The 12,973-nt window shown below is 45.9% G+C and overlaps 1 protein-coding gene across 1 annotated transcript in view; it reads left to right on the top strand.

Moving 5' to 3' along the window:
- The first annotated feature begins 8,924 nt into the window (after window positions 1-8,924).
- The window catches only part of SCAP (SREBF chaperone), a 71,225-nt gene continuing 67,176 nt past the window's right edge, over window positions 8,925-12,973 (top strand). Inside the window, exon 1 of the mRNA XM_077267890.1 lies at window positions 8,925-9,077. The gene's annotated coding sequence lies outside the window, so the exon portion shown is untranslated. The remainder of the gene's footprint in view (window positions 9,078-12,973) is intronic.

The raw sequence follows: 12,973 nt of genomic DNA, 5'->3' as shown, positions 1-12,973 counted from the left end.
ACTATAGGTAACTAATAAATACAGGTGTGCACAGCCTCACCAGCAGGTGTCACTATAGGTAACTAATAAATACAGGTGTGCACAGCCTCACCAGCAGGTGTCACTATAGATAACTAATAAATACAGGTGTGCACAGCCTCACCAGCAGGTGTCACTATAGATAACTAATAAATACAGGTGTGCACAGCCTCACCAGCAGGTGTCACTATAGATAACTAATAAATACAGGTGTGCACAGCCTCACCAGCAGGTGTCACTATAGATAACTAATAAATACAGGTGTGCACAGCCTCACCAGTAGGTGTCACTATAGATAACTAATAAATACAGGTGTGCACAGCCTCACCAGCAGGTGTCACTATAGATAACTAATAAATACAGGGGTGCACGGCCTCACCAGCAGGTGTCACTATAGGTAACTAATAAATACAGGTGTGCACAGCCTCACCAGCAGGTGTCACTATAGATAACTAATAAATACAGATGTGCACAGCCTCACCAGCAGGTGTCACTATAGGTAACTAATAAATACAGGTGTGCACGGCCTCACCAGCAGGTGTCACTATAGATAACTAATAAATACAGGTGTGCACGGCCTCACCAGCAGGAGTCACTATAGGGAACTAATAAATACAGGTGTGCACTGCCTCACCAGCAGGTGTCACTATAGATAACTAATAAATACAGGTGGCACGGCCTCACCAGCAGGTGTCACTATAGATAACTAATAAATACAGGTGTGCACAGCCTCACCAGCAGGTGTCACTAGAGGGAACTAATAAATACAGGTGTGCACAGCCTCACCAGCAGGAGTCACTATAGGGAACTAATAAATACAGGTGTGCACAGCCTCACCAGTAGGTGTCACTAGAGGGAACTAATAAATACAGGTGTGCACGGCCTCACCAGCAGGTGTCACTATAGGGAACTAATAAATACAGGTGTGCACAGCCTCACCAGCAGGTGTCACTATAGAAAACTAATAAATACAGGTGTGCACAGCCTCACCAGCAGGTGTCACTATAGATAACTAATAAATACAGGTGTGCACAGCCTCACCAGTAGGTGTCACTAGAGGGAACTAATAAATACAGGTGTGCACAGCCTCACCAGCAGGTGTCACTATAGGTAACTAATAAATACAGGTGTGCACAGCCTCACCAGCAGGTGTCACTATAGGTAACTAATAAATACAGGTGTGCACAGCCTCACCAGCAGGTGTCACTATAGGTAACTAATAAATACAGGTGTGCACAGCCTCACCAGCAGGTGTCACTATAGGTAACTAATAAATACAGGTGTGCACAGCCTCACCAGCAGGAGTCACTATAGGGAACTAATAAATACAGGTGTGCACTGCCTCACCAGCAGGTGTCACTATAGATAACTAATAAATACAGGTGTGCACGGCCTCACCAGCAGGTGTCACTATAGATAACTAATAAATACAGGTGTGCACGGCCTCACCAGCAGGTGTCACTAGAGGGAACTAATAAACATGGGTGCACAGCCTCACCAGCAGGAGTCACTATAGGGAACTAATAAATACAGGTGTGCACTGCCTCACCAGCAGGTGTCACTATAGATAACTAATAAATACAGGTGGCACGGCCTCACCAGCAGGTGTCACTATAGATAACTAATAAATACAGGTGTGCACAGCCTCACCAGCAGGTGTCACTAGAGGGAACTAATAAATACAGGTGTGCACAGCCTCACCAGTAGGAGTCACTATAGGGAACTAATAAATACAGGTGTGCACAGCCTCACCAGTAGGTGTCACTAGAGGGAACTAATAAATACAGGTGTGCACAGCCTCACCAGCAGGTGTCACTATAGATAACTAATAAATACAGGTGTGCACAGCCTCACCAGCAGGTGTCACTATAGATAACTAATAAATACAGGTGTGCACAGCCTCACCAGTAGGTGTCACTAGAGGGAACTAATAAATACAGGTGTGCACAGCCTCACCAGCAGGTGTCACTATAGGTAACTAATAAATACAGGTGTGCACAGCCTCACCAGCAGGTGTCACTATAGATAACTAATAAATACAGGTGTGCACAGCCTCACCAGTAGGTGTCACTAGAGGGAACTAATAAATACAGGTGTGCACAGCCTCACCAGCAGGTGTCACTATAGATAACTAATAAATACAGGTGTGCACAGCCTCACCAGCAGGTGTCACTATAGATAACTAATAAATACAGGTGTGCACAGCCTCACCAGTAGGTGTCACTAGAGGGAACTAATAAATACAGGTGTGCACAGCCTCACCAGTAGGTGTCACTAGAGGGAACTAATAAATACAGGTGTGCACAGCCTCACCAGCAGGTGTCACTATAGATAACTAATAAATACAGGTGTGCACAGCCTCACCAGCAGGTGTCACTATAGATAACTAATAAATACAGGTGTGCACAGCCTCACCAGTAGGTGTCACTATAGATAACTAATAAATACAGGTGTGCACAGCCTCACCAGCAGGTGTCACTATAGATAACTAATAAATACAGGGGTGCACGGCCTCACCAGCAGGTGTCACTATAGGTAACTAATAAATACAGGTGTGCACAGCCTCACCAGCAGGTGTCACTATAGATAACTAATAAATACAGGTGTGCACAGCCTCACCAGTAGGTGTCACTAGAGGGAACTAATAAATACAGGTGTGCACAGCCTCACCAGCAGGTGTCACTATAGATAACTAATAAATACAGGTGTGCACAGCCTCACCAGCAGGTGTCACTATAGATAACTAATAAATACAGGTGTGCACAGCCTCACCAGCAGGTGTCACTATAGGTAACTAATAAATACAGGAGTGCACGGCCTCACCAGCAGGTGTCACTATAGGGAACTAATAAATACAGGTGTGCACGGCCTCACCAGCAGGTGTCACTATAGGTAACTAATAAATACAGGTGTGCACAGCCTCACCAGCAGGTGTCACTATAGATAACTAATAAATACAGATGTGCACAGCCTCACCAGTAGGTGTCACTAGAGGGAACTAATAAATACAGGTGTGCACAGCCTCACCAGTAGGTGTCACTATAGATAACTAATAAATACAGGTGTGCACAGCCTCACCAGTAGGTGTCACTAGAGGGAACTAATAAATACAGGTGTGCACAGCCTCACCAGTAGGTGTCACTAGAGGGAACTAATAAATACAGGTGTGCACAGCCTCACCAGCAGGTGTCACTATAGATAACTAATAAATACAGGTGTGCACAGCCTCACCAGCAGGTGTCACTATAGATAACTAAAAAATACAGGTGTGCACAGCCTCACCAGTAGGTGTCACTAGAGGGAACTAATAAATACAGGTGTGCACAGCCTCACCAGTAGGTGTCACTATAGATAACTAATAAATACAGGTGTGCACAGCCTCACCAGCAGGTGTCACTATAGATAACTAATAAATACAGGGGTGCACGGCCTCACCAGCAGGTGTCACTATAGGTAACTAATAAATACAGGTGTGCACAGCCTCACCAGCAGGTGTCACTATAGGTAACTAATAAATACAGGTGTGCACAGCCTCACCAGCAGGTGTCACTATAGGTAACTAATAAATACAGGTGTGCACAGCCTCACCAGCAGGTGTCACTATAGGTAACTAATAAATACAGGTGTGCACAGCCTCACCAGCAGGTGTCACTATAGGGAACTAATAAATACAGGTGTGCACGGCCTCACCAGCAGGTGTCACTATAGGGAACTAATAAATACAGGTGTGCACGGCCTCACCAGCAGGTGTCACTATAGGTAACTAATAAATACAGGTGTGCACAGCCTCACCAGCAGGTGTCACTATAGGTAACTAATAAATACAGGTGTGCACGGCCTCACCAGCAGGTGTCACTATAGGGAACTAATAAATACAGGTGTGCACGGCCTCACCAGCAGGTGTCACTATAGGTAACTAATAAATACAGGTGTGCACAGCCTCACCAGCAGGTGTCACTATAGGTAACTAATAAATACAGGTGTGCACAGCCTCACCAGCAGGTGTCACTATAGGTAACTAATAAATACAGGTGTGCACAGCCTCACCAGCAGGTGTCACTATAGATAACTAATAAATACAGGTGTGCACAGCCTCACCAGCAGGTGTCACTATAGATAACTAATAAATACAGGTGTGCACAGCCTCACCAGCAGGTGTCACTATAGGTAACTAATAAATACAGGTGTGCACAGCCTCACCAGCAGGTGTCACTATAGGTAACTAATAAATACAGGTGTGCACAGCCTCACCAGCAGGAGTCACTATAGGGAACTAATAAATACAGGTGTGCACGGCCTCACCAGCAGGTGTCACTATAGATAACTAATAAATACAGGTGTGCATGGCCTCACCAGCAGGTGTCACTATAGATAACTAATAAATACAGGTGTGCACAGCCTCACCAGCAGGTGTCACTATAGATAACTAATAAATACAGGTGTACACAGCCTCACCAGCAGGTGTCACTATAGATAACTAATAAATACAGGTGTACACAGCCTCACCAGCAGGTGTCACTATAGATAACTAATAAATACAGGTGTGCACAGCCTCACCAGCAGGTGTCACTATAGATAACTAATAAATACAGGTGTGCACGGCCTCACCAGCAGGTGTCACTAGAGGGAACTAATAAACATGGGTGCACAGCCTCACCAGCAGGAGTCACTATAGGGAACTAATAAATACAGGTGTGCACTGCCTCACCAGCAGGTGTCACTATAGATAACTAATAAATACAGGTGGCACGGCCTCACCAGCAGGTGTCACTATAGATAACTAATAAATACAGGTGTGCACAGCCTCACCAGCAGGTGTCACTAGAGGGAACTAATAAATACAGGTGTGCACAGCCTCACCAGCAGGAGTCACTATAGGGAACTAATAAATACAGGTGTGCACAGCCTCACCAGTAGGTGTCACTAGAGGGAACTAATAAATACAGGTGTGCACAGCCTCACCAGCAGGTGTCACTATAGAAAACTAATAAATACAGGTGTGCACAGCCTCACCAGCAGGTGTCACTATAGATAACTAATAAATACAGGTGTGCACAGCCTCACCAGTAGGTGTCACTAGAGGGAACTAATAAATACAGGTGTGCACAGCCTCACCAGCAGGTGTCACTATAGGTAACTAATAAATACAGGTGTGCACAGCCTCACCAGCAGGTGTCACTATAGGTAACTAATAAATACAGGTGTGCACAGCCTCACCAGCAGGTGTCACTATAGGTAACTAATAAATACAGGTGTGCACAGCCTCACCAGCAGGTGTCACTATAGGTAACTAATAAATACAGGTGTGCACAGCCTCACCAGCAGGAGTCACTATAGGGAACTAATAAATACAGGTGTGCACTGCCTCACCAGCAGGTGTCACTATAGATAACTAATAAATACAGGTGTGCACGGCCTCACCAGCAGGTGTCACTATAGATAACTAATAAATACAGGTGTGCACGGCCTCACCAGCAGGTGTCACTAGAGGGAACTAATAAACATGGGTGCACAGCCTCACCAGCAGGTGTCACTATAGGTAACTAATAACTACAGGTGTGCACAGCCTCACCAGCAGGTGTCACTATAGATAACTAATAAATACAGGTGTGCACAGCCTCACCAGCAGGTGTCACTATAGATAACTAATAAATACAGGGGTGCACAGCCTCACCAGCAGGTGTCACTATAGGGAACTAATAAATACAGGTGTGCACTGCCTCACCAGCAGGTGTCACTATAGATAACTAATAAATACAGGTGTGCACGGCCTCACCAGCAGGTGTCACTATAGATAACTAATATATACAGGTGTGCACGGCCTCACCAGCAGGAGTCACTATAGGGAACTAATAAATACAGGTGTGCACTGCCTCACCAGCAGGTGTCACTATAGATAACTAATAAATACAGGTGGCACGGCCTCACCAGCAGGTGTCACTATAGATAACTAATAAATACAGGTGTGCACAGCCTCACCAGCAGGTGTCACTAGAGGGAACTAATAAATACAGGTGTGCACAGCCTCACCAGTAGGAGTCACTATAGGGAACTAATAAATACAGGTGTGCACAGCCTCACCAGTAGGTGTCACTAGAGGGAACTAATAAATACAGGTGTGCACAGCCTCACCAGCAGGTGTCACTATAGATAACTAATAAATACAGGTGTGCACAGCCTCACCAGCAGGTGTCACTATAGATAACTAATAAATACAGGTGTGCACAGCCTCACCAGTAGGTGTCACTAGAGGGAACTAATAAATACAGGTGTGCACAGCCTCACCAGCAGGTGTCACTATAGGTAACTAATAAATACAGGTGTGCACAGCCTCACCAGCAGGTGTCACTATAGATAACTAATAAATACAGGTGTGCACAGCCTCACCAGTAGGTGTCACTAGAGGGAACTAATAAATACAGGTGTGCACAGCCTCACCAGCAGGTGTCACTATAGATAACTAATAAATACAGGTGTGCACAGCCTCACCAGCAGGTGTCACTATAGATAACTAATAAATACAGGTGTGCACAGCCTCACCAGCAGGTGTCACTATAGGTAACTAATAAATACAGGTGTGCACAGCCTCACCAGCAGGTGTCACTATAGGTAACTAATAAATACAGGTGTGCACAGCCTCACCAGCAGGTGTCACTATAGGTAACTAATAAATACAGGTGTGCACGGCCTCACCAGCAGGTGTCACTATAGATAACTAATAAATACAGGTGTGCACAGCCTCACCAGTAGGTGTCACTATAGGTAACTAATAAATACAGGTGTGCACAGCCTCACCAGCAGGTGTCACTATAGGTAACTAATAAATACAGGTGTGCACAGCCTCACCAGCAGGTGTCACTATAGGTAACTAATAAATACAGGTGTGCACGGCCTCACCAGCAGGTGTCACTATAGATAACTAATAAATACAGGTGTGCACAGCCTCACCAGCAGGTGTCACTAGAGGGAACTAATAAATACAGGTGTGCACGGCCTCACCAGCAGGTGTCACTATAGATAACTAATAAATACAGGTGTGCACAGCCTCACCAGCAGGTGTCACTATAGATAACTAATAAATACAGGTGTGCACAGCCTCACCAGCAGGTGTCACTATAGGTAACTAATAAATACAGGTGTGCACAGCCTCACCAGCAGGAGTCACTATAGGGAACTAATAAATACAGGTGTGCACTGCCTCACCAGCAGGTGTCACTATAGATAACTAATAAATACAGGTGTGCACGGCCTCACCAGCAGGTGTCACTATAGATAACTAATAAATACAGGTGTGCACGGCCTCACCAGCAGGTGTCACTAGAGGGAACTAATAAACATGGGTGCACAGCCTCACCAGCAGGAGTCACTATAGGGAACTAATAAATACAGGTGTGCACTGCCTCACCAGCAGGTGTCACTATAGATAACTAATAAATACAGGTGGCACGGCCTCACCAGCAGGTGTCACTATAGATAACTAATAAATACAGGTGTGCACAGCCTCACCAGCAGGTGTCACTAGAGGGAACTAATAAATACAGGTGTGCACAGCCTCACCAGCAGGAGTCACTATAGGGAACTAATAAATACAGGTGTGCACAGCCTCACCAGCAGGAGTCACTATAGGGAACTAATAAATACAGGTGTGCACAGCCTCACCAGCAGGAGTCACTATAGGGAACTAATAAATACAGGTGTGCACAGCCTCACCAGCAGGTGTCACTATAGATAACTAATAAATACAGGTGTGCACAGCCTCACCAGCAGGTGTCACTATAGGGAACTAATAAATACAGGTGTGCACAGCCTCACCAGCAGGTGTCACTATAGATAACTAATAAATACAGGTGTGCACAGCCTCACCAGCAGGTGTCACTATAGATAACTAATAAATACAGGTGTGCACGGCCTCACCAGCAGGTGTCACTAGAGGGAACTAATAAACATGGGTGCACAGCTTCACCAAAATAAGAGGCATGAGTCTGGGAAACAATGGGCAGGAGTCTGGAGAACAAGGGGCAGAGGTCTGGGCAGGGCTACCACTAGGAATTTCAGGGCCCAATACTGGCAAAATGTTTGGGGCCCCCTTGACACTCTGCCCAGGCTCCACCCCTCGAGTTGTCCACAGTCAAATGATTTTTTTTTTAAGCAGCAACCACAACAAGGTAAGCTCTTTTGGCCGGGCCCTACTCTACTCTAACCTATTAAACATTTCTTAAAATATCCAATACAATTTAGGTAGTGTGGAGAATAAGGGGCAGGAGTGTGGAGAATAAGGGGCAGGAGTGTGGAGAATAAGGGGCCGGAGCGTGGAGAATAAGGGGCAGGAGCGTGGGGAATAAGGGGCAGGAGCGTGGGGAATAAGGGGCAGGAGCGCGGAGAATAAGGGGCAGGAGCGCGGAGAATAAGGGGCAGGAGCGCGGAGAATAAGGGGCAGGAGCGCGGAGAATAAGGGGCAGGAGTGTGGAGAATAAGGGGCAGGAGTGTGGGGAATAAGGGGCAGGAGTGTGGGGAATAAGGGGCAGGAGTGTGGGGAATAAGGGGCAGGAGTGTGGGGAATAAGGGGCAGGAGTGTGGGGAATAAGGGGCAGGAGTGTGGGGAATAAGGGGCAGGAGTGTGGGGAATAAGGGGCAGGAGTGTGGGGAATAAGGGGCAGGAGTGCGGAGAATCAGTAAATACCGCTGACGATACAATCTGTGCCGCGCAGACTCTGTCAGGACTGTAAGTTATGTTACATATTATGTACATTAGAACTTGGTGATTAGTGATCTACGCTCAGTTCTCTCTTTGGCCGCTAGGTGCCGCTGCTGGAGCTATCCCGCCTTCTGTAGCAGCAGGTGTCAGGTGTGCTTTTCCCTCCGGCCTGTGGGCGCCGCTGTGGCTCAGCCGGTCTGGCGGTGACAGCCGGCCTGGGGGGCGTCGCCGGGTGAGAGGGGAAGGGTCGGGGGTTGAGGGGCGGCACGGAGCCGTGTGTGCCGGATACTGGCGCTCCGTCCCCGCTCTGTGGATTCGGTTCCGCTGCAGGATCTGCCGCAGGTGCCTCTAACCTCGCTCCCAGGTAATATCTCCCCCGCCATTGCCTCACGCCATGTGACGTCACACCACGCCACATGACGCAATACCCAGTTATGTACGAGATTAGTGACGTCATAACAAACCAGGGACTGACATGTGAGGAGGGGTCTGGGGGTCTATATTATACATTATATGAGGAGGGGTCTGGGGGTCTCTATACATTATGTGAGGAGAGGTCTGGGGGTCTCTATTATACATTATATGAGGAGGGGTCTGGGGGTCTCTATTATACATTATATGAGGAGGGGTCTGGGGGTCTCTATTATACATTATATGAGGAGGGGTCTGGGGGTCTCTATTATACATTATATGAGGAGGGGTCTGGGGGTCTCTATTATACATTATATGAGGAGAGGTCTGGGGGTCTCTATTATACATTATATGAGGAGGGGTCTGGGGGTCTCTAATATACATTATATGAGGAGAGGTCTGGGGCTCTCTATTATACATTATATGAGGAGGGGTCTGGGGGTCTTATACATTATGTGAGGAGAGGTCTGGGGGTCTCTATTATACATTATATGAGGAGGGGTCTGGGGGTCTCTAATATACATTATATGAGGAGAGGTCTGGGGCTCTCTATTATACATTATATGAGGAGGGGTCTGGGGGTCTTATACATTATATGAGGAGGGGTCTGGGGGTCTCTATTATACATTATATGAGGAGAGGTCTGGGGCTCTCTATTATACATTATATGAGGAGGGGTCTGGGGGTCTATTATACATTATATGAGGAGAGGTCTGGGGGTCTCTATTATACATTATATGAGGAGGGGTCTGGGGTCTCTATTATACATTATATGAGGAGGGGTCTGGGGTCTCTATTATACATTATATGAGGAGGGGTCTGGGGGTCTCTATTATACATTATATGAGGAGAGGTCTGGGGGTCTCTATTATACATTATATGAGGAGAGGTCTGGGGGTCTATTATACATTATATGAGGAGAGGTCTGGGGGTCTATTATACATTATATGAGGAGAGGTCTGGGGGTCTCTATTATACATTATATGAGGAGAGGTCTGGGGGTCTCTATTATACATTATATGAGGAGGGGTCTGGGGGTCTCTATTATACATTATATGAGGAGGGGTCTGGGGGTCTCTATTATACATTATATGAGGAGGGGTCTGGGGATCTCTATTATACATTATATGAGGAGAGGTCTGGGGGTCTATTATACATTATATGAGGAGAGGTCTGGGGGTCTCTATTATACATTATATGAGGAGGGGTCTGGGGGTCTCTATTATACATTATATGAGGAGAGGTCTGGGGGTCTCTAATATACATTATGTGAGGAGAGGTCTGGGGGTCTCTATTATACATTATATGAGGAGGGGTCTGGGGGTCTCTATTATTCATTATGTGAGGAGAGGTCTGGGGGTCTCTATTATACATTATATGAGGAGGGGTCTGGGGGTCTCTATTATACATTATATGAGGAGAGGTCTGGGGGTCTCTATTATACATTATATGAGGAGGGGTCTGGGGGTCTCTATTATACATTATATGAGGAGGGGTCTGGGGGTCTCTATACATTATGTGAGGAGGGGTCTGGGGGTCTCTATTATACATTATGTGAGGAGAGGTCTGGGGGTCTCTATTATACATTATATGAGGAGGGGTCTGGGGGGTCTCTATTATACATTATATGAGGAGAGGTCTGGGGGTCTCTATTATACATTATATGAGGAGAGGTCTGGGGGTCTCTATTATACATTATATGAGGAGGGGTCTGGGGGTCTCTATTATACATTATATGAGGAGAGGTCTGGGGGTCTCTATTATACATTATGTGAGGAGAGGTCTGGGGGTCTATTATACATTATATGAGGAGGGGTCTGGGGGTCCTTAGTATACATTATATGAGGAGAGGTCTGGGGGTCTATTATACATTATATGAGGAGGGGTCTGGGGGTCTCTATTATGCATTATATGAGGAGGGGTCTGGGGGTCTCTAATATACATTATGTGAGGAGGGGTCTGGGGGTCTCTATTATACATTATATGAGGAGGGGTCTGGGGCTCTCTATTATACATTATATGAGGAGAGGTCTGGGGGTCTCTATTATACATTATGTGAGGAGGGGTCTTGGGGTCTCTAATATACATTATATGAGGAGGGGTCTGGGGGTCTCTATTATACATTATATGAGGAGAGGTCTGGGGGTCTCTATTATACATTATATGAGGAGGGGTCTGGGGGTCTCTATTATTATTTGAGGAGGGGTCTGGGGTCCCTATTATACATTATATGAGGAGGGGTCTGGGGGTCTCTTATACATTATATGAGGAGAGGTCTGGGGGTCTATTATACATTATATGAGGAGGGGTCTGGGGGTCTCTATTATACATTATATGAGGAGGGGTCTGGGGGTCTCTAATATACATTATATGAGGAGGGGTCTGGGGGTCTCTATTATACATTATATGAGGAGAGGTCTGGGGGTCTCTATTATACATTATATGAGGAGGGGTCTGGGGGTCTCTATTATTATATGAGGAGGGGTCTGGGGTCCCTATTATACATTATATGAGGAGGGGTCTGGGGGTCTCTTATACATTATATGAGGAGAGGTCTGGGGGTCTATTATACATTATATGAGGAGGGGTCTGGGGGTCTCTATTATACATTATATGAGGAGGGGTCTGGGGGTCTCTATTATACATTATATGAGGAGGGGTCTGGGGGTCCCTATTATACATTATATGAGGAGGGGTCTGGGGTCCCTATTATACATTATATGAGGAGGGGTCTGGGGGTCTCTATTATACATTATTTGAGGAGAGGTCTGGGGGTCTCTATTATACATTATATGAGTAGAGGTCTGGGGGTCTCTATTATACATTATATGAGGAGGGGTCTGGGGGTCTCTAATATACATTATATGAGGAGAGGTCTGGGGGTCTCTTATACATTATATGAGGAAAGGTCTGGGGGTCTATTATACATTATATGAGGAGGGGTCTGGGGGTCTCTATTATACATTATATGAGGAGGGGTCTGGGGGTCTATTATACATTATATGAGGAGAGGTCTGGGGGTCTCTAATATACATTATATGAGGAGGGGTCTGGGGGTCTCTAATATACATTATGTGAGGAGAGGTCTGGGGGTCTCTATTATACATTATATGAGGAGAGGTCTGGGGGTCTCTATTATACATTATATGAGGAGAGGTCTGGGGGTCTCTATTATACATTATATGAGTAGAGGTCTGGGGGTCTCTATTATACATTATATGAGGAGGGGTCTGGGGGTCTCTATTATACATTATATGAGGAGGGGTCTGGGGGTCTCTATTATACATTATATGAGGAGGGGTCTGGGGGTCTATTATACATTATATGAGGAGAGGTCTGGGGGTCTCTATTATACATTATATGAGGAGGGGTCTGGGGGTCTCTATTATACATTATATGAGGAGGGGTCTGGGGGTCTCTATTATACATTATATGAGGAGGGGTCTGGGGGTCTATTATACATTATATGAGGAGAGGTCGGGGGGTCTCTATTATACATTATATGAGGAGGGGTCTGGGGGTCTCTTATACATTATATGAGGAGAGGTCTGGGGGTCTCTATTATACATTATATGAGGAGGGGTCTGGTGGTCTCTATTATACATTATATGAGGAGGGGTCTGGGGGTCTATTATACATTATATGAGGAGAGGTCTGGGGGTCTATTATACATTATATGAGGAGAGGTCTGGTGGTCTCTATTATACATTATATGAGGAGGGGTCTGGGGGTCTCTAATATACATTATATGAGGAGGGGTCTGGGGGTCTCTATTATACATTATATGAGGAGGGGTCTGGGGGTCTCTATTATACATTATATGAGGAGAGGTCTGGGGGTCTCTATTAT

The sequence above is a fragment of the Ranitomeya variabilis genome, chromosome 6, assembly GCF_051348905.1.
Source record: "Ranitomeya variabilis isolate aRanVar5 chromosome 6, aRanVar5.hap1, whole genome shotgun sequence".
NCBI lineage: Eukaryota > Metazoa > Chordata > Amphibia > Anura > Dendrobatidae > Ranitomeya > Ranitomeya variabilis.
This window is presented reverse-complemented; position numbering and strand designations above follow the sequence as displayed.